The sequence below is a fragment of the Leucoraja erinacea genome, chromosome 10, assembly GCF_028641065.1.
Source record: "Leucoraja erinacea ecotype New England chromosome 10, Leri_hhj_1, whole genome shotgun sequence".
Lineage (NCBI taxonomy): Eukaryota > Metazoa > Chordata > Chondrichthyes > Rajiformes > Rajidae > Leucoraja > Leucoraja erinaceus.
The window spans coordinates 60908553-60934678 of NC_073386.1; positions in this window are offsets into that span (position 1 = coordinate 60908553).

Genomic DNA, 26126 nt, shown 5'->3' on the forward strand with positions numbered 1-26126 from the left:
GCAGTAGACTTGCTCCCTTTAAGCACCAGAGACCCAGGTTCGATAGTGACTACGGGTGCTGTCTTTGCGGAGTTTGTACGTTCTCCCCGTGACCTGCGTGGGCTTTCTCCGGGTGCTCCAGTTTCCTCACACACTCCAAAGCCAATCAGGTTTGTAGGTTAATCGGCCTCAGTAAAATTGTAAAAGAAAGGACTGGACAAGCTAGATGCAGGGGAAATGTTCCCAATGTTGGGCGAGTCCAGAGCCAGGGGCCACAGTCTTAGAATAAAGGGGGGGCCATTTAAAACTGAGATGAGAAAAAAACGTTTTCACCCAGAGAGTTGTGAATTTGTGGAATTCTCTGCCACAGAAGGCAGTGGAGGCCAATTCACTGGATGAATTTAAGAGAGAGTTAGATAGAGCTCTAGGGGCTAGTGGAATCAAGGGATATGGGGAGAAGGCAGGCACGGGTTACTGATTGTGGATGATCAGCCATGATCACAATGAATGCTTGATGGAGGGGGACGCTGCACTGGCAGCAGCCTCTACCTACTGTTATTTCAATCTTTTATTTTATTTTTAGTCAGTCTAAAGTTTTGTGTTGGGGGAAAACTTTCGTTTTTCTATGTGGAGTAGGGGGGCAGGGTAAGGGGGAAACCGTTTCCCAGTCTCTTCCTGGCGGGGACGCGACTATTTCTCCGAGTCGCGTCCTCGGCCCCCACCTCACGGCCTACCAGTTGGATCGGAGCGGCCTTTCCTGCCGGGGACTGGGAACCGGACCGGGGCTGCTACAGCGGCGGCGCAGCGCTGGAGTCACTGCGGAGCGGGCGATGCCGACCTGGGTCGCCATTTGGAGCTCCGGAGCGTTGGGCCGTTGCTCCAACATCGTGGAGCTCTGGTGCGTAGAGCTTCCAACGCGGGCGGCGCTGAACAACATCGTGGAGTCCTGGGGCCGCCTTGCAGAGGGTCTACAGCAGCAGTCTCCACCCGGCGCGGCCTGCGGACTTTGGAAGCCGCCGACTCCGGTAGGATGGGGCCAACTCTGGTGTCCACGCCGCTGAGGACGTCCCGCAGCCCCAACGTCGGACTGGTATCATCCTGGCGAGCGGTCCTGGACATCGGGCCGCCCGTAGCTGCAACTGCGGAGGGCTTGGGGAGGCCCTGACCACGAGGAACAGTGGAGGAAAAGACTGACTTTGGTGCCTTCCCACACAGTGGGAAACTTTGATTCTGGTGTGTGGGGATGTGTTATGTTAAATTCTATAGTGTGTGTTCTTTATACCCTTTCTGGCTTAATCCCTCCTTCACCACCTCCAGTTTAAATTCCAGTTGGAATATTTTGGAAGACCCAAGAACCAAGAACCAAGACAAGAATGGCCGTGCTGGCTCGAAGGGCCCAATGGCCTCCTCCTGCACCTATTGTCTATGGTTCTATGTCCCTAGTGTGTGTAGGATAGTGTTAATGTGTGCGGATCGCTGGTCGGCACGGACTGGGGGGGCCGAATGGCCTGATTCTGCACTGCACCTCTAAACTAAACTAAATCTAAACTACAGATCAGAAACAAAATCCAGCTTTCGAGAAAGCTGGAAGCTTGCAAATACTCTTGATGTGTTCCTAATCTGAAGCCATTGTGTTTGCTAGATGAACAGCTGAGAGGTTTGTTGAATCTGAGTTGCTGAGGATGCTTAACCCAAACTCTGAGTGCAAGAGCCTGTGAGAGCTATCCCCCACAATGCAGCCCAGCCTGTGGGGTTATTCTACTGTGTGAATGAGTGTTAACTGTCCACCTGATTTGCGTGTACAAAACCAGTTGTGTTTCTTCTGAAGCCTTTCTTGTGCGGTACGTTTCTGATAAGATCTCGTCCGCAAAACATAAATTCCAATCAGATTACAACGCTGCGATTTTATAGTGAGACAGAGACAGACAACAAAGGTTTCAACAAGAGCTGCACTAAATGTTATAATACTCTGCCCTGCAACTCAATTCTCACCCTTGCTTTTTGCCTTTAGTTTAGTTTAGCGATCCAGCACGGAAACAGGCCCTTCGGCCCACTGAGTCCGCGCCGACCAGCGATCCCCACACATTAACACTATCCTACACACACTAGAGACATTTTACACTTATACCACGCCAATTAACCTGAAAACCTATACATCTTGAGAGTGTGGGAAGAAACCGAAGATCTCAAAGAAAACCCGCGCAGGTCATGGTGAGAATTTACAAACTCCGTACAGACAGCACTCATAGTCAGGATCAAACCCAGGTCTCTGGTGTTGTAAAGGGCCTGTCCCACTTACATGATTTTTTAGGCACCTACAGGCAACTGCCAAAAAATGATCAACATGTTGAACATTTTTCGGCGACAGGGACGACAATTTTTGCTGTCGTAGGTTGTCGTATGTAGTCGCCAGGTGTCATAGGTGAATTTCATTAAAACTAGTCCCTCGCAGTCATCTAAAGTGTCGCCTAAGTAGGACAGGCCCTTTAGGCAGTAGCTCTACCACTGTGCCACCATGTCGCACTTATAGTTGTGCCTTTCTCGATATCGCCAACCAATACGTCATTCCATGGTCTACCGATGAGTGATCGTGCTGCCCCAGTAACTTAATCTCAATCATCAGTTTATCCAGCCTCAGCTAGACTAACCGGGGACAAAGTCCCAATGCATTCAAAAGTTCAGTTTAGTTCAGTTTACCAAGTTACAGTGAAAAGCTTTTGTTGCGTGCTATCCATTCAGTGGAAAGCCAATACATGATTATAATCAAGCTATTTACAGTGTATAGATACATGATAAGGAATAACGTTTAGTGCAAGATAAAGCAAGCATAGTCCGTTCAAGGATAGTTCGAGGGTCACCAATGAGGTAGATAGTAGTTCAGCGCTGCTCTCTGGTTGTGGTAGGATGGTTCAGTTGCCTGATAACAGCTGGGGAGAAACTGTCCCTGAATCTGGAGGTGTGCGTTTTCACATTTCTATACCTTTTGCCTGATGGGAGAGGGAGTGGCCAGGGTGCGACTCGTCCTTGATTATGCTGCTGGCCTTGGTATAAATGGAGTCAATGGAAGGGAGTAGTGCAGAAAGGAACCGCAGATGCTGGTTTACACTGAAAATAGACACAAGATGCTGGAGTGACTCAGCGGGACAGGCAGCATCTCTGGGGAGACGGAATGGGTGACATTTCAGGTTGAAACCCTTCTTCAGACTGAGGCGCTCAGTCTTAACCCATAACATCACCTTCTGCAACTCTCTGGTTAACTCCCAAACAAGCCCCTCCCCAGGTCCCTTCCCCAGCAACAGCAAGAGATGCAACATCTGTCCATATACCTCCTCCCTCGAATCTGTCCAGGGACCCCGACAGTCCTTTCAAGTGAGGCAGAGATTACTGTATACTCTGTTCCAGGTGTGGACTCGTATATATCGAGGAGACCAAGCGCAGGCTCGGCGATCATTTCACTGCTAAACATCTCCCAGTACTAAACACTTTAATACCCCCTCCCATTCCCACACTGACCTTTCTGTCCTGGGCCTCCTCCATTGTCAGAGTGAGGCCCATTGCAAATTAGAGGAACAGCATCTCATATTTCACTTGGGCAGTTTACACCCCAGCGGAGTGAATCTAACTTCACGTAACCCCCGCATCCCCCTCTCTCTCAGTCCCTCCCCCACCAGAGTCGTCAAGCTCCTTTTGATGTAGTCCTGTTGAGTTTCATTGTGTGTATAACTTGTTATCACCTTCCCCACAGCCAACAATGGACCATTGTGGGCTCCACCTTGATCATCGTCACTTTTTGCACATCTTTCATTCATTTGTTCTACATCTCTGCATTTCACCATCTATATCTCTCGTTTCCATCTCCCCTGACTCTCAGCCCAAGAAGGGTCTAGACCCGAAACGTCACCCATTCCTTCCATCCGTAGAGGCTTCCTGTCCTGCTGAGTTACTCCAGCACTTTGTGTCCTTCGTCCATATAAACCAGCATCTGCAGTTCCTTCCGACAGATGTATTAAACAAGTAACAGTAATGATTCAGCAGCAGTAAAATACAGGCTCATTTATAAACCATAAACCATTTGTATCTGGCTTTGTCAGTAAATTAAATAAATGATGATAACTCTATAATGCAAGCCATGCTTTTAACAACCAAACCTGAGAACTGACAGCATTTCCGAAATATTACAGCCATCAAAATGAAGGTCCCTGCTTGCCAAAACAGAGGCAGAACTCAAGCCAAAGTATTAGCTCCTCGCTCTGCTGGAGGAACAGCACCTCATATTTCACTTGGGCAGCTCACAACCCAGCAGTATGAATTGACTTATCTCACCTCAAGTAACCCTTGCTTTCTCTCTCTCTTCATCCCTCCCCCTTACTAGTTCTCTGACTAATCTGACTGTCCCTGATTACATATTATTTATGTTTGACAATAGACAATAGATAATAGGTGCAGGAATAGGCCATTTGGCCCTTCGAGCCAGCACCGCCATTCAATGTGATCATGGCTGATCATCCCCAATCAGTGCCCCGTTCCTCCCTTCTCCCCATATCCCCTGACTCCACTATTTTTAAGAGCCCTATCAAGCTCTCTCTTGAAAGCATCCAGAGAACCTGCCTTCACCGCCCTCTGAGGCAGAGAATTCCACAGACTCACCACTCTCTGTGAGAAAAAGTGTTTCCTCATCTCCGTTCTAAATGGTTTACTCATTATTCTTAAACTGTGGCTCCTGGTTCTGGACTCCTCCAACATCGGGAACATGTTTCCAGCCTCTAGCGTGTCCAAACCTTTAACAATCTTATATGTTTCAATGAGTTCCCCTTTGTTGTCACCTTCTCCTAGTTAGCGATGATCTATTCTACATTTTCCTTGATCTGCATCCCCTTTCATGTCTCATTTTCACATCTCCGTGTCTCCGTGTCTCCCTCTCCCCGGACTCTCAGTCCGAAGATGGTCTCGACCCCGGAACTTCACTCATCCCTCTCCAGAGATGCTGCCTGTGCTGCTGATTTACTCCAGCATTCTGTGTCTAAAGGGCCTGTCCCACTTAGGCGATTTTTTTCGGCAACTGCCGGCGACAGCATAGTCGGAGCAGGTCACCGAAAAACTGTCGACTGGACCCCCCTATGACAATGTTTACAATAATGTCTACGACCAGCTATAACAACCTATCACCTGGTCGACGTCAAGCTACAGCAACCTACCGACAACCGGCGACCCATTAGGACGTCCACCTACACCACACCTACGACAGCCCAGAGCTCTAGGGGCTAGTGGAATCAAGGGATATGGGGAGAAGGCAGGCATGGGTTATTGATTGGGGACGATCAGCCATGATCACAATGAATGCGGTGCTGAGTCGAAGGGCCAAATGGCCTCCTCCCTGCACCTATTATCTATGCTTCTATGTTTCTATGTAACCCACAACCACAGGCGATAACCTACGACAAACGATGTTAACCTATGTCCAACCGCAACAAGTGAAGACAACAGAAGACAATTCAGTCGCCGGTACCTGTCGCCGGTTGACGTAGGTTGACGTAGGTAGTCGCCGATGAAATTCACCGGTCGGCACCAGCGACAACCAACGTCACCTGGTGGCAACCTACGACAGCACCTACGTCAGGAGAAATCAAGCTACGCACTTTGGCATCAACCCACTGCCGCCGACTGTCGCCGAAAATATTTGAACATGTTGAAAATCCATCGGCGACCAAAAAGATGCTACGACTCTTTGGGTGACTGAGGAGACGACTCACCTCGGCGACCATGTCGTCTCTAGTCGTCTCTAGTCGCCTACAAAGTAGCCTAAGTGGGACAGGCCCTTAACTTTGCCGAAGACTGTTGGCTTCACTGACAGGATTTGATTCTTGTTTCTCATGAAATGTTCGAACTCCTTATTCAATCTGGTATTTGCAAATCCCACCTCCCAACTTGAAAGGGGACCTGGAAACATTTCAACACGGCCACCACAGTCAAAGCCCTGCAGCTCCATGGAACCTGTTGCTGGCCTTAAACGCCCGGTGCACTGATTTAGTTCCACAGGGACACACGCCATATCTTCATCAGTCAGAGTATTGAGTATAGAAGTTGGGAGGTCATGGTGCAGTTTTATAAGACGTTGGTGGTGAGGTTGCATTTAGAATATTGTGCTCAGTTCTGGGCACCATATAACCATATAACCATATAACAATTACAGCACGGAAACAGGCCATCTCGGCCCTACAAGTCCATGCCGAACAACTTTTTTCCCCTTAGTCCCACCTGCCTGCATTCGTACCATAACCCTCCATTCCCTTCTCATCCATATGCCTATCCAATTTATTTTTAAATGATACTAATGAACCTGCCTCCACCACTTCCACTGGGAGCTCATTCCACACCGCCACCACTCTCTGCGTAAAGAAGTTCCCCCTCATATTACCCCTAAACTTCTGTCCCTTAATTCTGAAGTCATGTCCTCTTGTTTGAATCTTCCCTATTCTCAAAGGGAAAAGCTTGTCCACGTCAACTCTGTCTATCCCGCTCATCATTTTAAAGACCTCTATCAGGTCCCCCCTTAACCTTCTGCGCTCCAGAGAATAAAGACCTAACTTATTCAACCTATCTCTGTAACTTAGTTGTTGAAACCCAGGCAGCCCATGTTCTAGGAAAGATGTTGTCAAGCTGGAAAGAGTGCAGAGGAGATTTACGAGGATGTTGCCAGGACTGGAGGGTGTGAGCTATAGGGAGAGGTTGAGTAGGCTGGGTCTCTATTCCATGGAGCGCAGGATGATGAGAAGAGATCTTATAGAGGAATACAAAATCATGAGAGGAATAGATAGAGTAGATGCACAGAGTCTCTTGCCCAGAGTAAGGGAATCTAGGACCAGAGGACATGGGTTCAAGGTGAAGGGGAAAAGATTGAATAGGAATCTGAGGGGTAACATTTTCACAGAGTTAGGTGGGTGTATGGAACAAGCTGCCAGAGGAGGTAGTTGAGGCTGAGACTATCCCAACATTTAAGAAACAGTTAGACAGGTACATGGATCGGACAGGTTTGGAGGGATATGGATCCTGCGCGGGCAGGTGGGACTAGAGTAGCTGGGGCATGTGGGACGGTGTGGGCAAGTTGGGCCGAAGGGCCTGCTTCCAGGCCATATTATTCTATGACTATGACTCCATCTAGACCCATAAATGCAGCAACCCTGTTGACATATTCTATACATAAGCCGGGACCTACCTCCCGCCTACCTCCGGTTTTTCAATCATTAACTGTTAGGTCTGTTTTACCCAGGCTCGTCGAGAAATATCAGTCACTTTTATCTTCTAGTTTGTTCATATTGAAACAATGCTTAATGTAAAATGATGCTCTTATTTACAATGTCAGAAAGATGTGAAGGAAATAAATATCTCTGGTTCAGCTGCTGTTCAAACTAATGTCTAATGAAGAGTAAAAGAGGTGGTTTTAATGACCCTTATAGATGGGCACAGGAATAAGCTAGTCATACAGCTGCCGTTTGGGAGGTTTCAATGGCTATTTGGCCTCAACACTCATTTCCGTTAATTGTTGCACAAATTGTTTCGAGAGCCCTTATGGGCAGCACAGTGGGGCAGTGGTAGAGTTGCTGCCTTGCAGCGCCAGAGACCCAGGTTCGATCCTGACTACGGGTGCTGTCTGTATGGAGTTTGTACGTTCTCCCCGTGACCGGGTGGATTTTCACTGAGTATTCCGGTTTCCTCCCATACTCCAAAGACGTAAAGGTTTGTTAGCTAATTAGCCTGGTATAAATGTAAAATTGTCCCTGGTGTGTGTGGGATAGTGTTAATGTGCAGAGATCGCTGGCCAGTGGGCTGAAGGGCCAGTTTCCGCACTGTGTCACTAAACTAAACTAAGCTCCTGACTCAGGTACATTACTCCAAGTGTAGGTTTGGGACTCACATCTCCTGTGTCTGTCCCTTCCCGTTCCTTTTACAATCCGAGGCAAGGCACTGGGGAGGAATGGGTGACGTTTCGGGTCCAGACCCTTCTCAGATTCAGATTCAAATTCAATTTTAATTGTCATTGTCAGTGTACAGTACAGAGACAACGAAATGCATTTAGCATCTCCCTTGAAGAGCGACATAGCAAACGATTTGAATTAAAAAAAAATAATAAGTGTCCGGGGGTGGGGGGGGGGGGGGGGGTGATTGGCAGTCACCGAGGTACGTTGTTGAGTAGAGTGACAGCCGCCGGAAAGAAGCTGTTCCTCGACCTGCTGGTTCGGCAACGGAGAGACCTGTAGCGCCTTCCGGATGGTAGGAGGGTAAACAGTCCATGGTTGGGGTGAGAACAGTCCTTGGCGATGCTGAGCGCCCTCCGCAGACAGCGCTTGCTTTGGACAGACTCAATGGAGGGGAGCGTGGAACCGGTGATGCGTTGGGCAATTTTCACCACCCTCTGCAATGCCTTCCGGTCGGAGACAGAGCAGTTGCCATACCATACTGTGATGCAGTTGGTAAGGATGCTCTCGATGGTGCAGCGGTAGAAGTTCACCAGGATCTGAGGAGACAGATGGACCTTCTTCAGTCTCCTCAGGAAGAAGAGACGCTGATGAGCCTTCTTGATCAGAGTAGCGGTATTGTGGGTCCAAGAGAGGTCATCGGAGATGTTGACTCCCAGGAACCTGAAGCTAGAAACATGTTCCACCTCCGTCCCGTTAATGTGGATGGGGGTGTGCGTGCCGCCTCTGGACTTCCTGAAGTCTACAATGAGCTCCTTGGTCTTCTTGGAGTTAAGGGCCAGGTTGTTGTCAGCGCACCATGCTGCTAAGTGCTGGACCTCCTCCCTGTAGGCCAGCTCATCGTTGTTGCTGATGAGGCCAATCACCGTTGTATCATCTGCATACTTGATGATGGTGTTAGTACCATGTACAGGTGTGCAGTCATAGGTGAAGAGGGAGTAGAGGAGGGGGCTCAGCACACAGCCCTGAGGAACGCCGGTGTTCAGGGTGAGGGTTGAAGAGGTGTGCTTGTCTAACCTCACAGACTGGGGTCTGTTGGTTAGAAAGTCCACTATCCAGTTGCAGAGGGAGGGGTCGATGCCCAGGTTACCGAGTTTGGTGATCAGTTTTGATGGAATAATGGTGTTGAATGCTGAGCTGTAATCGATGAACAGCATTCTTACATAAGTGTCTCTGTTGTCAAGGTGGGAGAGGGCGGAGTGAAGTGCCGTTGAGATGGCATCCTCCGTACTCCTGTTCTTGCGGTAGGCAAACTGATAGGGATCCAGTGTGGGGGGTAGGCAGCTTTTGAGGTGTGCCAGGACCAGCCTCTCGAAGCACTTGGTGATGATGGGAGTAAGTGCAACTGGGCGGAAGTCGTTGAGGCTTGCCGCAGTGGAGTGTTTTGGCACTGGCACGATGGAGGTGGTTTTAAGGCAAGTGGGGACAACTGCTTGGGCAAGTGACAGGTTGAAGATGTCAGTCCAGACGTCTGTCAGCTGCGCAGCACAGGCACTGAGCACGCGCCCGGGGATGCCGTCAGGGCCAGCAGCCTTACGTGCATTAGTCCTACTCAGTGCCACGTACACGTCGTAGGGGGTGAGTGTGAGGGGTTGGTGATCGGCAGGTAGCACAGCCTTGATGGCTGTCTCTAGATTGTCCCTGTCGAAGCGGCCATAGAAGTGATTCAGCTCCTCAAGGAAGGAGGCGTCGCTGGATGTGGGGGTGATGTTGGAGGGTCTGTAGTCCGTGATGGCCTGGATGCCTTGCCACATGCGTCGGGGGTCGGAGTTGTTGTAGAAGTGCTCCTCAATCCTGAGCTTATGGCAGTGCTTGGCCTTCCTGATGCCCCTCTTCAGGTTAGCCCTGGATGAACTGTAGGCTCGAGCATCGCCTGACCTGAAAGCGGTGTCCCGTGCTTTCAGCAGTAGCCTGACCTCGCTGTTCATCCATGGCTTCTGATTCGGGTATATGGTCACCTGTTTGAGGGAGGTGACACTATTGATGGTGGAGTTTATAAAGTCCAGAACAGAGGATGTATAGGAATCAATGTCCGTGTGAGAGCCAAGGGTGGCCTGGGCTGCAAACGCCTTCCAGTCAGTGTTTCCAAAACACTGCTGAAGTGTGAAGTCCGCTTCCTCTGACCAGACTTTAACTGTCCTCACAGTTGGTTTAACCCGTCTGATGAGTGGGGAGTACTTAGGGAGCAGGAACAATGAGACGTGATCAGACTGACCAAGGTGGGGGAGGGGGATGGCTTTGTAAGCTTCAGCCATATTGGTGTAGACTTTGTCCAGTGTCTTGTCTACTCTAGTGGGGAAGGATACATGTTGGTGGAATTTGGGGAGTACAGTCTTCAGGTTGGAGTGATTGAAGTCACCCGCAACAATGAAGGCTGCCTCGGGGTTGTGCGTCTGAGGGCCTCGATCCAAAACGTCACGCACTCCTTCTCTCCAGAGATGCTGCCTGTCCCGTTGAGTTACCCAGCTTTTTGTGTCTATCTTCGGTTTAAACCAGCATCTGCAGTTCCTTCCTACATTGGACTCTGGGGACTGGTCTATGGCTGGGCTCTGACCAGGGACCTTGATTTCAGTTCAGTTCCATTTAGTTTATTGTCACGTGGACAGAGGTACAGTGAAAAGCTTTTTGTTGCATGTAGAAATCAGCAGAAAGACAGTACATGATTACAATTGGGCTGGCACAGTGTAACATGATAAGGGAATAATGTTTAGTGCAAGGTAAAGTCAGCAAAGTCCGATCAGGGATAGTCCGTGGGTCACCAATGAGGTAAATAGCTGAACTACTATCTACCTTGAACTTGCCTTCACATGTAAGCTGAGGAGAGCAGTGGGTTAACCATAGCAGGAGAATCCCAGACACGTCACTGAAGTTGCATTATCCATCTCCTTGTCTCCCTCAGTCCACTGGTGCTGATGGTGAACATTTCCACCGTTATGGCACCCAACTTGGAAATTCGACTTTGAAATCTGGTTGCTTGTTTATTTTGTTTAGAGACACAGGCCCTTCAGCCCACCGAGTCCGCGCCAACCAGCGATCACCAGCGGCCACCTATCCAACACACGAAAAACAATTTGCAGAAAACAATTAACCTGCAAACTCCACAAAGACAGCACCAAGCTCAAGATCAAACCTGGGTCTCTCTGGCACAGCGAGGCAGTGCCTCTACCTGCTGCACCACTGTGCCGCCCCAATCAATCTGATTTCTTCAATGTCTTTTAAATGCTGTTCTAGTACCTGCCTTAACTCCGACCTCTGGCAGCCGTTATGTCCACTCAGCTAGAATCAATATATCTCCAAGTGCTTTACCAATTTTATAATCTTGTGTCAAGATAAATTCTCTGAGGAGTGTTCAACTGGGGATAATCCACTTTTGATTTGGTGGTGTGCGACAAATAAGCTGCAGACATCAAAGGAGAGACAGAGATAGAAATTCCTTATTGCTTATTTAGATTCAGAGACACAGCGCGGAAACAGGCCCTTCGGCCCTACCGAGTCCGCACTGACCATCGATCCCCGCACATTAACTCACACCAGGGACAATTTACAGTTATGCCAAGCTAATTAGCCTACAAACCTGGACGTATTTGAAGTGTGGAAGGAAACCGAAGATCTCGGAGAAAACCCACGCAGGTCATGGGGAGAACGTACAAACTCCGTACAGACAGCACCCGTACTCGGGATTGAACCCGGGTTTGTGATGCCACCGTGTTGTCAAAGATGCCCAGACATATATACTGAATAGTGAATGCATTCGTCTTCAGATTAATACATCATAGTCAAGTATTCATGTTTACACAGATGGTGGTGGGTGTTTGGAACGAGCTGCTGTCTTGAGGCAGGGACTGATATGAAGCATTTGGACAGGCACATACAGTGCATTCAGAAAGTATTCAGACCCCTTCACTTTTTCCACATTTTATTATGTTACAGCCTTATTCTAAAATGGATTAATATCTTTTTTTTAAATCATCAATCTACACACAATACCCCAGAATGAAGAAGCAAAAACAGGTGTTTATACATTTTAGCAAAGTAATTAAAAAGAAATAACTGAAATATCATATTTACATAAGTATTCAGACCCTTTGCTACGTCACTCAAAATTGAGCTTAGGTTCATCCTGTTTCCATTGATTATCCTTGAGATGTTTCTACAACTTGATTGGAGTCCACCAGTGGTAAATTAAATTGATTGGACATGATTTGGAAAGGCACACACCTGTCTATATAAGGTCCCACAGTTGACAGTGCATGTCAGAGCAAAAACAAAGCCATAAAGATGAAGGAATTGGCCGTAGACCTCCGAGACACAGATCTAGGGAAGTTTATAAAACAAATTCTGCAGCAATGCAGGTCCTGAAGAGCACAGCGGCCTCCGTCAGTCTTAAATGGAAGAACTTTGGAGCCGCCAGGACTCTTCATAGAGCTGGCCGCCCGACCAAACTGAGCAATCGGGGGAGAAGGGCCTTGGTCAGGGAGGTGACCAAGAACCCGATGGTCACTCTGACAGAGCTCCAGACTTCCTCTGTGGAGATGGGAGAATGTTCCAGAAGGACAACTATATCTGCAGCACTCCACCAATCAGGGCTTTATGGTAGAGTGGCCAGACGGAAGCCGCTCCTCAGTAAAAGGCACATGACAGCCCGCATGGAGTTTGCCAAAAGGCATGAGGAACAAGATTCTCTGGTCTGATGAAACCGAGATTGAACTCCTTGGCCTGAATGTCACATCTGGAGGAAATGTCACATCTGAATATCACATCTGGAGGTAACCAGGCACCACTCATCACTTGGCTGTCATATCCTGGCCTCAGATGTGGAATATTAATGATTCTGACATATTATTAAGAGGGAGACATTCCTTGGTCTCCATGTTTATTATCTCACCCAGCCATGGCCTCCTGCCTAGGCTTCCACACTGCACATGCGATCTGACCTCCAAGTCAGCTGGTACAAAGGTCATGATATTTGCATATCATCATCATAATTCATCATCATGACATCCCTCCTTTACCAGAATTAAATCCCCCCCCCCCCCCCCCATGTCAAAGTCAAAAAGCCCCCGGCTGGCGATGGCGATTGTCTCGCGGCCATTAAAGCCACGCCGGGTGATGCAAGGTCACACACCGGGTCTTGGTGTTAGAGCCCCCGGCGTGCGCTTGCAGAGTCCCGCGGCCATTCCAAGCCGCGCGGGGCGGTGATGTCAGGCCCCGCTCCAGGAGCTCTTCAACCCCGCAACTCGGGCGGGAGAAGTCGCCGTTGCAGGAGCCCTGAAAAGCGGTCTCCCTCCAGGGACCCGCAGGCTCCCGGTGCCGCCGTCCGCCAGACCCGCAGTTGGAGCCTCCGAATCTCGGGCCACAGCAGCAGCGCTCTACCACCGCTCCACCCGCTCCGGACTCGGCCAGCTCCCGCGACGAGGTGAGTCGGCACCAGAGTCCACGGTCTTTCTCCTGTTGGAGGCCGCTCCACATAACAGCCCCAACCGTGCAGGGAGAGATTTAAAATTTCCCCCACCCCCCCCCCCCCCCCCCCCCCCCCCCCCCCCCCCCCCCCCCCCCCCCCCCCCCCCCCCCCCACACCCCCCCCCCACACCACCCCCCCCCCCCCCCCCCCCCCCCCACAAAACATAGACAAAAAAATAATAAAAACGCGGACGGGCTGCAGAGGCCGCTGCTGACGTGAGTCGCGCCACCTACCGGATGCAACATTTTTACACTCTTGTAACCTTAATAAACTCCTTGCTCATGATAAACAGTGTTATAATAAACAGTATCATACTAAACAGTATCATAATCTAGAACACAAAATTGGTGTATCGATTGTATACAAAAGTTCTGGAGAAACTCAGCGGGTGCAGCAGCATCTAAGGAGTGAAGGAAATAGGCACCGTTTCGGGCCGAAACCTTCACCGTTTGTTCTACCAGTTGGCACGGAAGCATCAGAGCCTGTTGAATCTGCCAAGGTGTTGTCACCCAGACACCTTCTCTGCTCACCACCTGCGTTGCAGCGTGCTGCCTCCGGAACTCTGGACACCACCTCGGAGATGTTGTCTGTCACCTCTGAATCAGTAGCTCTCGGTGCATTTTGGGCCACCTAATTTTGAGTGTCCCAGGACATGCTCTTGTAGATAACACCTTCTGGAGACTTGACAGTCACCATGCTGCCACTCTTCGATACAACATTGTCTCGCTGGCAATGGTAAGGAGTGTCTATCTTACCGCCATCATCTTGCCCCACAAGCACATCATCCCCAGGCATTATTTCAGAGTGCCTGACTCCTCGTTTCAAGTCGGTGTACCATTTTGCCACACCGTTCCTTTCGGCATCACGGTTTCTCAGCTGCGGGTCTTCCATCGTCTCTCGCATCTCTGGTATTTTAGTGCGAATTTTCCTTCCAAACAAAGCTTCTGCTGGACTTTTCCCAGTCGTTGAGTGAGTGATCGCCCAATATACAGCTACGCATGCCAACAGTACCTCCTTCCAGTGTTTCCCTTCGGCATGGGTGATTCGTATCCTCTTCTCTATGGACTGGTATTGTCTCTCTACTTCTCCGTTAGCTTGTGGCCATTTCGGAGTCATCTTGTGATTCTCATGTATTCAGCAAACGTCTCAGAAACAAACTGTGGCCCATTGTCGGAGAACAATGTAACAGGCAACCCGTGTCTGGCAAAGATCTCTGCTAATGCCTGTACAGTTTTTTCTGCTGCAGTTGACTTCATCATTGCATACTCGTAGTACCTGCTACCACTACCATAATTGATTCACCTATTGGAAGTGGTCCAAGAATGTCAACAGCTGTGTCAACCCATGGTCCTGTTGGCAACTTTGTACTTCTAATTGGTTCTGGTGGGTTGCTCCTGCTTGTGATTTGGCATCCATCACAGGTCTTGACAAATATTTCGGCATCTTTCTCACAACCTGGCCACCACACTTTGCTCTGCAAATTCTGATTAATACCGACGATGCCTAGATCCTTGGCTGTAGACTCTGCGGGATCACCAATCTGCTACCTCTCAGCACACACTGACCAATTACACAAAATTAATCTTTTATGGGAACATATACTTTGTATATGTAGCATATACGGCACCACCACAAAGCATCAACAGCTTTCTTATAGTCTTCTTTTATTCCGGTATCAGGGAGTGTTTTAAAGATTTCTCGAACTGTTGGCCCCGAGGTGAAAAGAAGCAATGCTCTCCACTGCGCCTTCTGCCCTGGCGTACTCTCACCAAGAAGGAGCCCCCGACTGTCGGCGTAAGCTTCGAATTCTTCCAGCCAAACATTCCACTTCACACTGACGGTACACGCATCACCCGTCGGATCGAAGTGTGGAACTCCACAAAGTGCAAAAAAATCAGCTCCACCTTCAGCGACCGCCATTTTATGTTTTCCAGCTCGTAGCCACGGATTCAGAATCCAAAATATGTGACATCCGAAATATCCGATGTCACATCCTGGCCTCAGATGTGGAATAAGAATGATCTCGACACATGATTTAGAGGTTACATTCCTTGGTCTCTGTGTTTTTTATCTCACTCAGTCATGGCCTCCTGCCTAGGCTTACACAGTGCACATGCGATCTGACCTCCAAGTCAGCTGCTACAAAGGTCATGATATTTGCATATCTTCATCATGACTCATCGTCATGACACTGGCCAATACCATACCTACAATGAAGCATGGTGGTGGCAGCATCATGCTGTGGGGATGTTTTTCAGTGGAAGGAACTGGGAGACTAGTCAGGATAGAGGGAAAGATGAACGGAGCAAAGTACAGAGAGATCCTTGATGAAAAACCTACTCCAGAGCGTTCAGGACGTCAGACTGGGGTGGAGGTTCACCTTCCAACAGGAGAGTGACCCTAAGTACACAGCCAGGACAAGGCAGGAGTGGCTTCGTGACAAGTCTGTGAATGTCCGTAAGTGGCCTAGCCAAAGCCCGGACTTGAACCCGATCGAACATCTCTGGAGGGACCTGAAAATAGCTGTGCATCAACGCCCCCCATCCAACCTGACAGAGCTTGAGAGGATCTGCGGAGAAGAATGGGAGAAATTACTCAAATACAGGTGTGCCAAGCTTGTAGCGTCATACCCAAGAAGACTTGAGGCTGTAATCGCTGCCAAAGGTGCCTCAACAAAGTACTAAGTAAAGGGTCTGAATACTTATGTAATTGTGATATTTCAGTTATTTCTTTTTAATTACCTCCTAAAAATTTCTACACACCTGTTTTCGCTTTTTTATTATGGGGTATTGTGTGTAGATTGATGGAAAAAAAAAATTTAATCCATTTTAGAATAAGGCTGTAACGTAACAAAATGTGGAAAAAGTGAAGGGGTCTGAATACTTTCTGAATGAACTGTAGAATGGAGATGGAGGGATTTGGGCCAAACGCGGGCAGGTGGGACTATAGATTAGTGTGGGCAAGTTGGGCCGAAGGGCCTGTTTCAACACTCATTTAGACATTTCTTGCCCTTGGAATGCTGCTAACCACAAAAGTACAGAGTCGCACTAAACCGATGAGGCAGTCACCTCTTGGCTTAATCTGAAGGCGTTTTATCGAATAAGTCATCGGGATAAATAGATGGTAAATCAGCTCTCACACTGGTTTAATTGCAGAGCGAAGAGAAGCTGGCACAGTAGGCAGCTGCCAATTTACGCAGAGTTTAGTATCAGGTGCAGCGCTGACAATTTCTGCTCGATCGGCACAATTCTCAGTCAAACGGCATGAAAACGCTCCCAGCGACGGCCTTAATCTAGCGAACACGGATAAAAAAAAACAAATTGTGCAGAAAGCTGTTCATAAATGTCATTTGAGAATTCCAGCCTTATTCTCCCGGGGGATGTGGCGAGCGTAATATCGATGGCTAGTTTTTTATCGATTGCCATGGCAACGATATCTGCATGACACTTCCACTGAAGCATTATCCCAATCCCAGGTAACACATGAGCCCACCAAGATTTCTATTATCATTTTTTTAATGTTTATTTTTTGTTGAAGCTGTGAAATGGAATAAAATGAATCGGGAAGTGACGTGCTTATGGAGATAGGAGAGAGATTTAAGAGGAATCTCAGGAGCAATCTTTCCACTCAGAGGATGGTCCATGTCAGGAACGAGCTGCCAGAGCAAGCTAGCTAAGCAGATACAGTTACCACTTTTAAAAGACATTTGGTCAGATGGATGGATAGAAAGGGTTTAGATGGCTTTGGGCCCTTTGCAGGCAAATGGGACTAGCTCACTTGGTCAGCATAGACAAGGTGGGCCGAAGGGCCTGTTTCCATGCTGTTACGGCTCTGTGACTGAAAAGAATACAATACAATACAATAATACAATACCGTTTATTTGTCATTTGAACCTCACATGAAGTTCAAACGAAATTTGGTTTCTGCAGTCACACAAGAAAAGAACCAAGACACACACCAACACAATTTACACAAACATCCATCACAGTGAATCTCCTCCTCACTGTGATGGAAGGCAAAGTCTTGTCTCTCCCCTGCTCTCCATTCCTCTCCCAAAGTCAGTCAAAGCCCCCGGCGGGCGCTAGCAAGTCCCACGGCCACTTAAAGCCACGCCGGGCGATGTAAGGCCCTGCTCTGGGTCCCGATGTTGGAGCCCCCGGCGGGCACTAGCAAGTCCCGCGGCCATTTAAAGCCGCGCCGGGCGATGTAAGGCCCCGCTCCAGGTCACTCTCAACCCCGCAATTCGAGCGGGAGAAGTCGCCGTTGCCGGAGCCCCACAAAGCAGTCTCCCACCGGGGACCCGCGAGCTCCCGGTGTCACCATCCACCGGAGTCGGGTGGCAGCCGCGCGCCACCGCAGCTCTCCACGCTCCGAAGCCGGCCAGCTCCACGATGGTAGGTCCGCAGCTCCGCAGGCTCCGTGACTTGAGCTGTCGTTCCGGTTGGAGGCCGCTCCACGGTGCTAGGTCCCAACGGCAACGGAGACCCGACAGGGAAAAGGTCGGGTTCCCGTACAGGGAAGAGATCTAAAAGTTTCCCCCACCCACCCCCCACACATACACAGTCAAAAACCCACCACAAACTGTACACTCAACAGGGCAATAAAATAAAAGACAGACGGACTGCAGAGGCCGCTGCGATGTCAGTCGTGCCGCCAACCCATCTCATTGAAGCAGTTTAGCATAGTTTAGTTTAGAAGTACAGCATGGAAACAGGCCCTTCGGCCCACTGAGTCCGTGCTGGCCACCGATCCCCGTACATTAACACTATCCTGCGCACACCACACAGGGGCTCCAACGCCTTCGGAGGGTGCGGCTGAGAAGCCGAAGTTGGACACCTCGGGTCGGAGCCTCGTGGGTCGAAGATGGAGCCTTGCGGGTCGTAGGTGGAGTCCTGCGAGTCGATAAAGCCCACGGCGAACAGCCCCTGAGTCTGTGGAGCCCAGGGCTGGGTTCTGGGTCGGTGCCACGGAGGCCTCTGGAGAGGACCCAGCGGCAATAGTGGTGAGCGAGGTCGATGCAGCGTGGACGATGGCGCTCACCGACGGATGAGGACGGACACGTGGAAGTGCGGACGCCGCTGCTGAGGGAAGGAACAAAAGACAATGGGGACCCGGCATGGGGGAGGGGAGAGAAGAACAAAGGGGGAACTGGCATGGGGAGGGGGATTTGTAACGTTGTATGCACCCTTTATAGGTGACTATTTGTATACCATGAGTATTCAAGCAAAGAATCTCACTGTGACTTGTCACATGTGACTATGAAATATTCCATTCACCAGGGACAATTTACATTGATACCAAGCCAATTAACCTCAAATCCTGTGCGCCTTTGGAGTGTGGGAGAAAACTGAAGATCTCGGAGAAAACCCACGCAGTTCACGGGGAAAAAGTACAAACTCCATACAGACCGCACCCGTAGTCAGGATCGAACCCGGTTCTCTGGCGCTGTAAGGCAGCAACTCTACCACTGCGCTACCGTGTCAGAATTACAGCAAATGCAGCGCCGGACACCCAGGTTTGATCCCGACTGCGGGTGCTGTCTGTGCGGAGTTTGTACGTTCTCCCCGTGACCTGCGTGGGTTTGCTCCGAGATCTTCGGTTTCCTCCCACACTCCAAAGGCGCTCAGGATTGTAGGTTAATTGGTTTGTTAAATGTAAAAATTGTTCCTAGTGGGTGTCGGATAGCGTTTATATGCGGGGATCGCTGGTCGGCGCAGATCCGATGGGCCGAAGGGCCTGTTTCCGAGTTGTATCTCTAAACTAAACTAAAGTAACTAGAAAATGACAGCAGATAAATTAACAACCACGACATAATCAATACAAATCATAAACAGCTATTAATTACCATAAAATAATGCCTGTTTTATTTTGAGAGTTTGCTATCATTTATGTTAATTTCACTTAAACATAGCAGTTGACCTGTATGGTTTAAAAGTTCCTAAGGAGTAGAATTAGGCCATTCAGCCCATCAAGTCTACTCCGCCATTCAATCATCACTGATCTATCTCTCCCTCCCTCCAAACCCCATTCTCCTGCCTTCTCCCCATAACCCCTGACACCCTGATACTAGTCAAGAATCTATCTATCGCTGCATTAAACATATCCATTGACATGGCCCCCACACCCTTCTGTGGCACAGATTCACCACCCTCTGACTAAAGAAATTCCTCCTCATCTCCTTCCTAAAGGAATTTCCTTTAATTCATAGGATACGGCCTCTGGTCCTAGACTCTCCCACTAGTGGAAACATCCTCTCCACACCCACTCTATCCAGGTCTCTCACTATTTGGTAAGTTTCAATGATGTGTCCTCTCATCCTTCTAAACTCCAGTGAGTGCAGGTCCAGTGCCGACAAACGCTCATCGTATGCTAATCCACTCATTGCTGGGATCATTCTCTTTGGTTTTGTTTAGTTCTGTTTAGAGATACAGCATGGAAACAGGCCCTTCAGCCCACCAAGTCCATGCCGAACTGAGATCACCCGTACAGCAGTACCATGTTATCCCGGCTTTGCATCTTACGCACTAGGAAAGATTTATAAAGGCCAATGAACCCACAAACCTGGATGTCTTTGGAATGCGAGTGGAAACCAGAGCACCTGGAGACAACCCATGCAGTCACAGGGAGGATGTACGAACTCCATGCAGGCAGCAGCTGAGGTCAGGATCGAACCTGGGTCTCTGGTGCTGTAAGGCAACAATTCTACCGCTGTGCCACCGTGCTGCCTCGAATGGCAGTGGCGACAACACTCCTAACGAGAAAGTGGTAGTGGATCCAACAAAAGGCTGGGCAGAAGTCGATTGGCATGGTGCGGAGGGAGGTGAGGTGAGAGGGGTCGGGTGGCAAGCTGGTACCCATGACATAACCCATGCCAATGTACACTACACCCTGGGAGCAGCTCACCCACACTGCACCATCGTTGGTTTGGTCATGTCTGGGGTAGGCCTATCTCTCCCTCTCCCACTCTCTTCCTCCCCCCTCTCTCTCTCTCTCCCTCTCCCTCTCTCTCCTTCTCTCTCCCTTTCTCTCCCCTCTCTCCCCGCTGGATTTAACTGTGAGGCCAGAAGCAGCCGGTGCATCAGAGTTGGCAGGGGCGGCCTTAAGCCGATTTGACCGATTGCTGCCAATTGGGCTCCGCGCCTAAGGGAGGCCCCCGCACTAATGTTCCGTATTTCGTACGGAAATACGAATTCTCTTTGTTAAATAAAGTTTTTTTTAAATTCGCCATCCGGATTTTTTTTTAAACGAACATGTATAACCAAAGATCTTCTAGCAGAGCTCCACTATAGGATATTTGTGTATAACAACCGCTGCACGGCCATCAGACACAAACGATTTGTTAACTAGTAATGTTAGCACTTCTTAACAGCAAGTACTTAACACGTTGTTATACAATGTCATCAATGCATCCATCCGCATTCCTCAGTAAATGTTATTGTGTTTTGAACAAGTATTAATGACTCTCTCCCTCCCTTCCTCTCTCTCTCGCGCTCTCTCTCTCCCGCTCCCCATCTCGTCTCTCTCTAGCGTTTTGTGGTAGACAAAAATGCTGGAGAAACCCAGTGGGTGAGGCAGCCGCCTGGCCCACTGAGTTACTCCAGCACTCTGTGTTTTTTGTTTGGCTCCGAAGTTGAAGGTGGTTCAACGGGACGGGCAGGGGCTCTGGGGAGAGGGTTGCGGTTCTGGTCGAGGCCCTTCTTCAGACAATCACAAATACTCTCACCGACGAGAGTTCAGTTCAGTCTGAAGAAAGGTCTTCTCTCCAGAGTCGCTGCGCTGCCTGTCCTGCTGAGTTACTCCAGCTTTATGTCTATCTTCAATTTCAGAGAAATACAATTTCTCACGGGGGGCTTATAACGTCTCTAAACCCCTCTGGGACCCTCTGAACACCTCTAACCCCCTCTAGCCCATCTAAACACACCTGAACCCATCTGAAGCCCTCTAAACCGTTTAAACCCCTCTAAACTAGGAGGCTGCAGGGTGACTTGGATAGGCTGGGTGAGTGGGCAAATGCATGGCAGATGCAGTATAATGTGGATAAATGTGAGGTTATCCACTTTGGTGGCAAAAACAGGAGAGTAGACTATTATATGAATTGTGGCCGATTAGGAAAGGGGAGATGCAACGAGACCTGGGTGTCATGGTTCACCAGTCATTGAAAGTAGGCACGCAGGTGCAGCAGGCAGTGAAGAAAGCAAATGGTATGTTAGCATTCATAACAAAATGATTTGAGTATAGGAGCAGGGGGATTCTACGGCATGTGTACATGGTCTTGGTGAGACCACACCTGGAGTATTGCGTACAGTTTTGGGCTCCTAATCTGAGGAAGAACATTCTTGCCATAGAGGGAGTACAGAGAAGGTTCACCAGACTGATTCGTGGGATGTCAGGACTTTCATATGAAGAAAGACTGGATAGACTCGGCTTGTACCCGCTAGAATTTAGAAGATTGAGGGGGGATCTTGAAACTTACAACATTCTTAAGGGGTTGGACAGGCTAGATGCAGGAAGATTGTTCCCGATGTTGGGGAAGTCCAGAACAAGGGGTCACAGTTTAAGGATAAAGGGGAAATCTTTTAGGGCTGAGATGAGAAACGTTTTTTTTTTTACACAGAGAGTGGTGAATCTGTGGAATTCTCTGCCACAGAATGTAGTTGAGCCCAGTTCATTGGCTATATTTAAGAGGGAGTTAGATGTGGCCCTTGTGGCTAAAGGGATCAGGGGGTATGGAGAGAAGGCAGGTACAGGATGATCAGCCATGATCAGATTGAATGGCGGTGCAGGCTCGAAGGGCCGAATGGCCTACTCCTGCACCTATTTTCTATGTTTCTATGACTGCTGTCTGGTTCGTTGATCGGTTTGCTAGATATGAACTGTTTTGGGAGTGAAAAGTGATCACGGCAGACCAAACATGTTAACCAGAAATTGGTCAGATATTGAGCTTTACACAGTGGGAAATCATGTGAAATGATCACTGAATTTAATTTTAAATGAATGTACCTGCATGTTATACTGTTTAGTTTGGAGATACAACCAGATAGTCCACTGAGCTCGCACCGACCAGCGATTTTTGTTTTCCTATTTAACAATTTTATTTGGCGGTCAATCAAACGCTATCTCTAAGGGGGTTGCATCCAATCACCAACCAGCTTGCCTTCAAATTCCCGTCCAATCAACAAATAGGTCTCCTCCCGTCCAATCAGCCGCTGTCTGCAAGGGCATTGTGTCCAATCACATAATTACAGCTACGGTAAAGGTTGGAAGCCAGCGGAGCTACTGACAGGCAAACGGGAGGGAGCAGGAGAGATTCACACCGTGTAGAATCCATAGCACCTAGTGTCCAATTTCATAATATATACTAAATAACTGGGCTGACAGACCTTTGCTGGGAATCTGGGGTTCACCAAAATTGTTCCCAATTGGTCCCCGCACCCCCTAAGGCCAGCCCTGAGAGTTGGCATAGTGATGGTGTCCCAGCCGAGTGGTGACCCCGCCTGGGCTTGGTTTCAAAAATGTCATTCAGCCCCATCATTAAAGTTGATGATGGTGAATATCCATCCTTCAATAGACAGTTCCAGCTTCACTCCCAAAACGTACCCAAGTCACACCTTTTTTTTTTTTTTTTTTATTTTTTATTCAAGTCACACCTTTGGCCACATAGCCTCTCCTCCCAACCATCACATTTGCTTAATAAAAGTTTTGACCCGAAATGTCAGCTATTCCCTGCACCCCAGAGAGGCAGCTACTCATATTTCGCTTGGGCAGCTTACAACCCAGCAGTATGAGCTTGAGGTCCCCATCCCCCTTCTCTCCAACCCTCACCCACCCAAGTCGTACCGACCTCAAAGTCATCTTGTTGAGTCTCATTGTCTGTAACTTGTTTTCACCTAGCCCACAGCTAACAATGGCCTGTTTCCTGCATCATCGTTACTCTTTTGCATATCTTTCATTCATTTGTTCTATATCTCTCTACATCATCGTCTATATCTCTCGTTTCCCTTTCCCCTGACTCTCAGTCTGAAGAAGGGTCTCGACCTGAAATGTCAACTATTCCTTTTCTCCAGAGATGCTGCCTGACCCGCTGAGTTACTCCAGCTTTTTGTGCCTATCAGACCAGCATCTGCAGTTCCTTCTTGCACACACATTGAAGGAGTATGTTGGATTCAGGAGCATATTTGCTACAGAAGGCTGTGGAGCAAGTCACTGGGTATTTTCAAGGCATAGATTGTCAGGTATGTGTGTGAAGGGTTATGAGGAGAAGGCAGGAGAATGGGGTTGAGAGGGAAATATAGATCAGCCATGATCGAATGGCGGAGTAGACTTGATGGGCCAAATGGTCTAATTCTGTTCGTATGTCTTATGGTCTTATCATATCGTAATTGTGTGAGCAAACCTGGAGCATTTTGTGAATATCATCCATGAGGTGGAATAACGGAGGTAACTTCCTGCCAGCCATTTGCTTTTTTTTATGTGAAGTGGAATCTAATAATTTAGCTGTAAATGATGACCGATCTGTAGTTAGGAACATTGTAATGGAACCATTAAAAGCTCCCTGGGGCAAAGCACTGCCATTTTCTCATCAAGGGAAGACAATCATCTCATAACTATCGTGATTTACTGTCATTATTCAGCAGACCTTGGATGCTTGCTAAAGATTCTGGAGCAGGATTCAGCACAGGAATACCAATCACCCATTTCTCACCCTGGCAGTCCTGTCACAGCCCAAAGGGTGGTCTTTAGACAACAGAAGCACATTTCCCCAGAGGTAGAGCGGTGCTTCCAACAATGTATGAATCAATAGGTGAATGAATGAATAAGTTTATTGGCCAAGTATTCACATACAAGGAATTTGCCTTGGTGCTCCGCCCGCAAGTGACAGCATCACATACAGTGACAGTTAGGAATGACACATAAAACATTAAACATTAATAATAAAACATTATCGATGAAACATGTGAATGAAATAAAATACCAGAGCAAAAAGAGGCTACAGATTTTTGGTTATTGAGTAGAGCTGTTTTTATGTCTGGTTATGGCGGCTTTGACAGTCCGGAGTCGCCTTCCAGGGGGAAGTGATTCAAAGAGTTTAAGAAGGAACTTCAGATGCTGGAAAATCGAAGGTACACAAAAATGCTGGAGAAACTCAGCGGGTGCAGCAGCATCTATGGAGTGAAGGAAATAGGTAACGTTTCGGGCCGAAACCCTTCTTCAGACAAAGAGTTTGTGGCCAGTGTGAGAGGGGTCAGAGATGATCTTACCCGCTCGCTTCCTGGCTGTTGCAGTGTACAGTTCATCAATGGAGGGAAGGTTGCAGCCAATGGCCTTCTCAGCTGATCGGACGATTCGCTGCAGACTCCAGGTGTCGTGCTTGGTGGCTGAGCCAAACCAGACCATGATGGAGAAGGTGAGGACAGACTCTAGGATGGCCATCATTGCCTGTGGCAGATTGTGCTTCCTCAGCTGCCGCAGGAAGTACATCCTCTGTTGTGCCTTTTTGACTGTGGAGTCGATGGTGGCCCCCCATTTAAGGTCCTTGGAAACTTAAATGGTGGGGCCACCATCTGCAACCAAGCAGCAAATACAGAGGAAGAACGTCTTTGTGGCAGGGACTATATTCAGATTATGAATGAGTGAATGATACTTTATTGTCACATGTGACAGATCACAGAGACATTTGTTGTTTGCCTAAACAAGGTATGCAAAGAGTCACCACATAAAGGGCACCAACAACGTTGCAAAAGTATTCAACATAGTCTAGATGGTTCCTCTCACTTCTGCTTCCCCCTCCCCCCCCCCCCCCCCCCCCCGCCCCCCCCCCCCCCCCCCCCCCCCCCCCCCCCCCCCCCCCCCCACCCCCCTCACGGCAGGGATCATATAACATGTAAAATTATTAAATTATTAAGAGATTGGACACGCTAGATTCAGGAAACATTTTCCCGATGTTGGGGGAGTCCAGAACTAGGGGCCACAGTTTAAGAATAAGGAGTAAGCCATTTAGAACTGAGATGAAGAAAAACTTTTTCGCACAGAGAGTTGTGAATCTGTGGAATTCTCTGCCACAGAAGGCAGTGGAGGCCAATTCACTGGATGCATTCAAAAGAGAGTTAGATTTAGCTCTTAGGGCTAGCACAATCAAGGGATATGGGGAGAAGCTGGAAAGAGGTACTGATTGGGATGATCAGTCATCATCAAATTGAGTGGCGGTTCTGTCTTGAGGGGCCGAATGGCCTACTCCTGCACCTATTGTCTATGTGTCTGTGGATCGCTGGTTGGTGCGGACTCGGTGGGCCGAGGGGCCTGTTTCCGTGCCGTAGCTCTAAACTAAACTAAAGTAAACTAATCTACATCACATCATTCATGAGCAGTATAGATCCACCTCTGGGACAGCATGCAGAGAGTCGCCACAATCCAGCTCCATCTTACAACATCCAAATCCCTGAGAAGTCCGATCGTGGCTCAAGGAGATGAGCAATTGCTGATATATCGCACTTAATGCCCGGATAATGTGATGAAAGGTTCCAGCGGAGTGCAGTTGAGGGAGTCCTGTAACATTCCACTGAAGCCCCAACAACTGATTTCACTTTCACTTGCAAACTCTGTCACTCTTCCAGCAGGAGTTACTCTTGGCCCGGCCAGCAGAATGAAGCCGTGCCAGTAGTCCAACCATGATGCCAAAAAGCAGTCTGTTCTGGGGAAACCCCGAACTCCCGCGT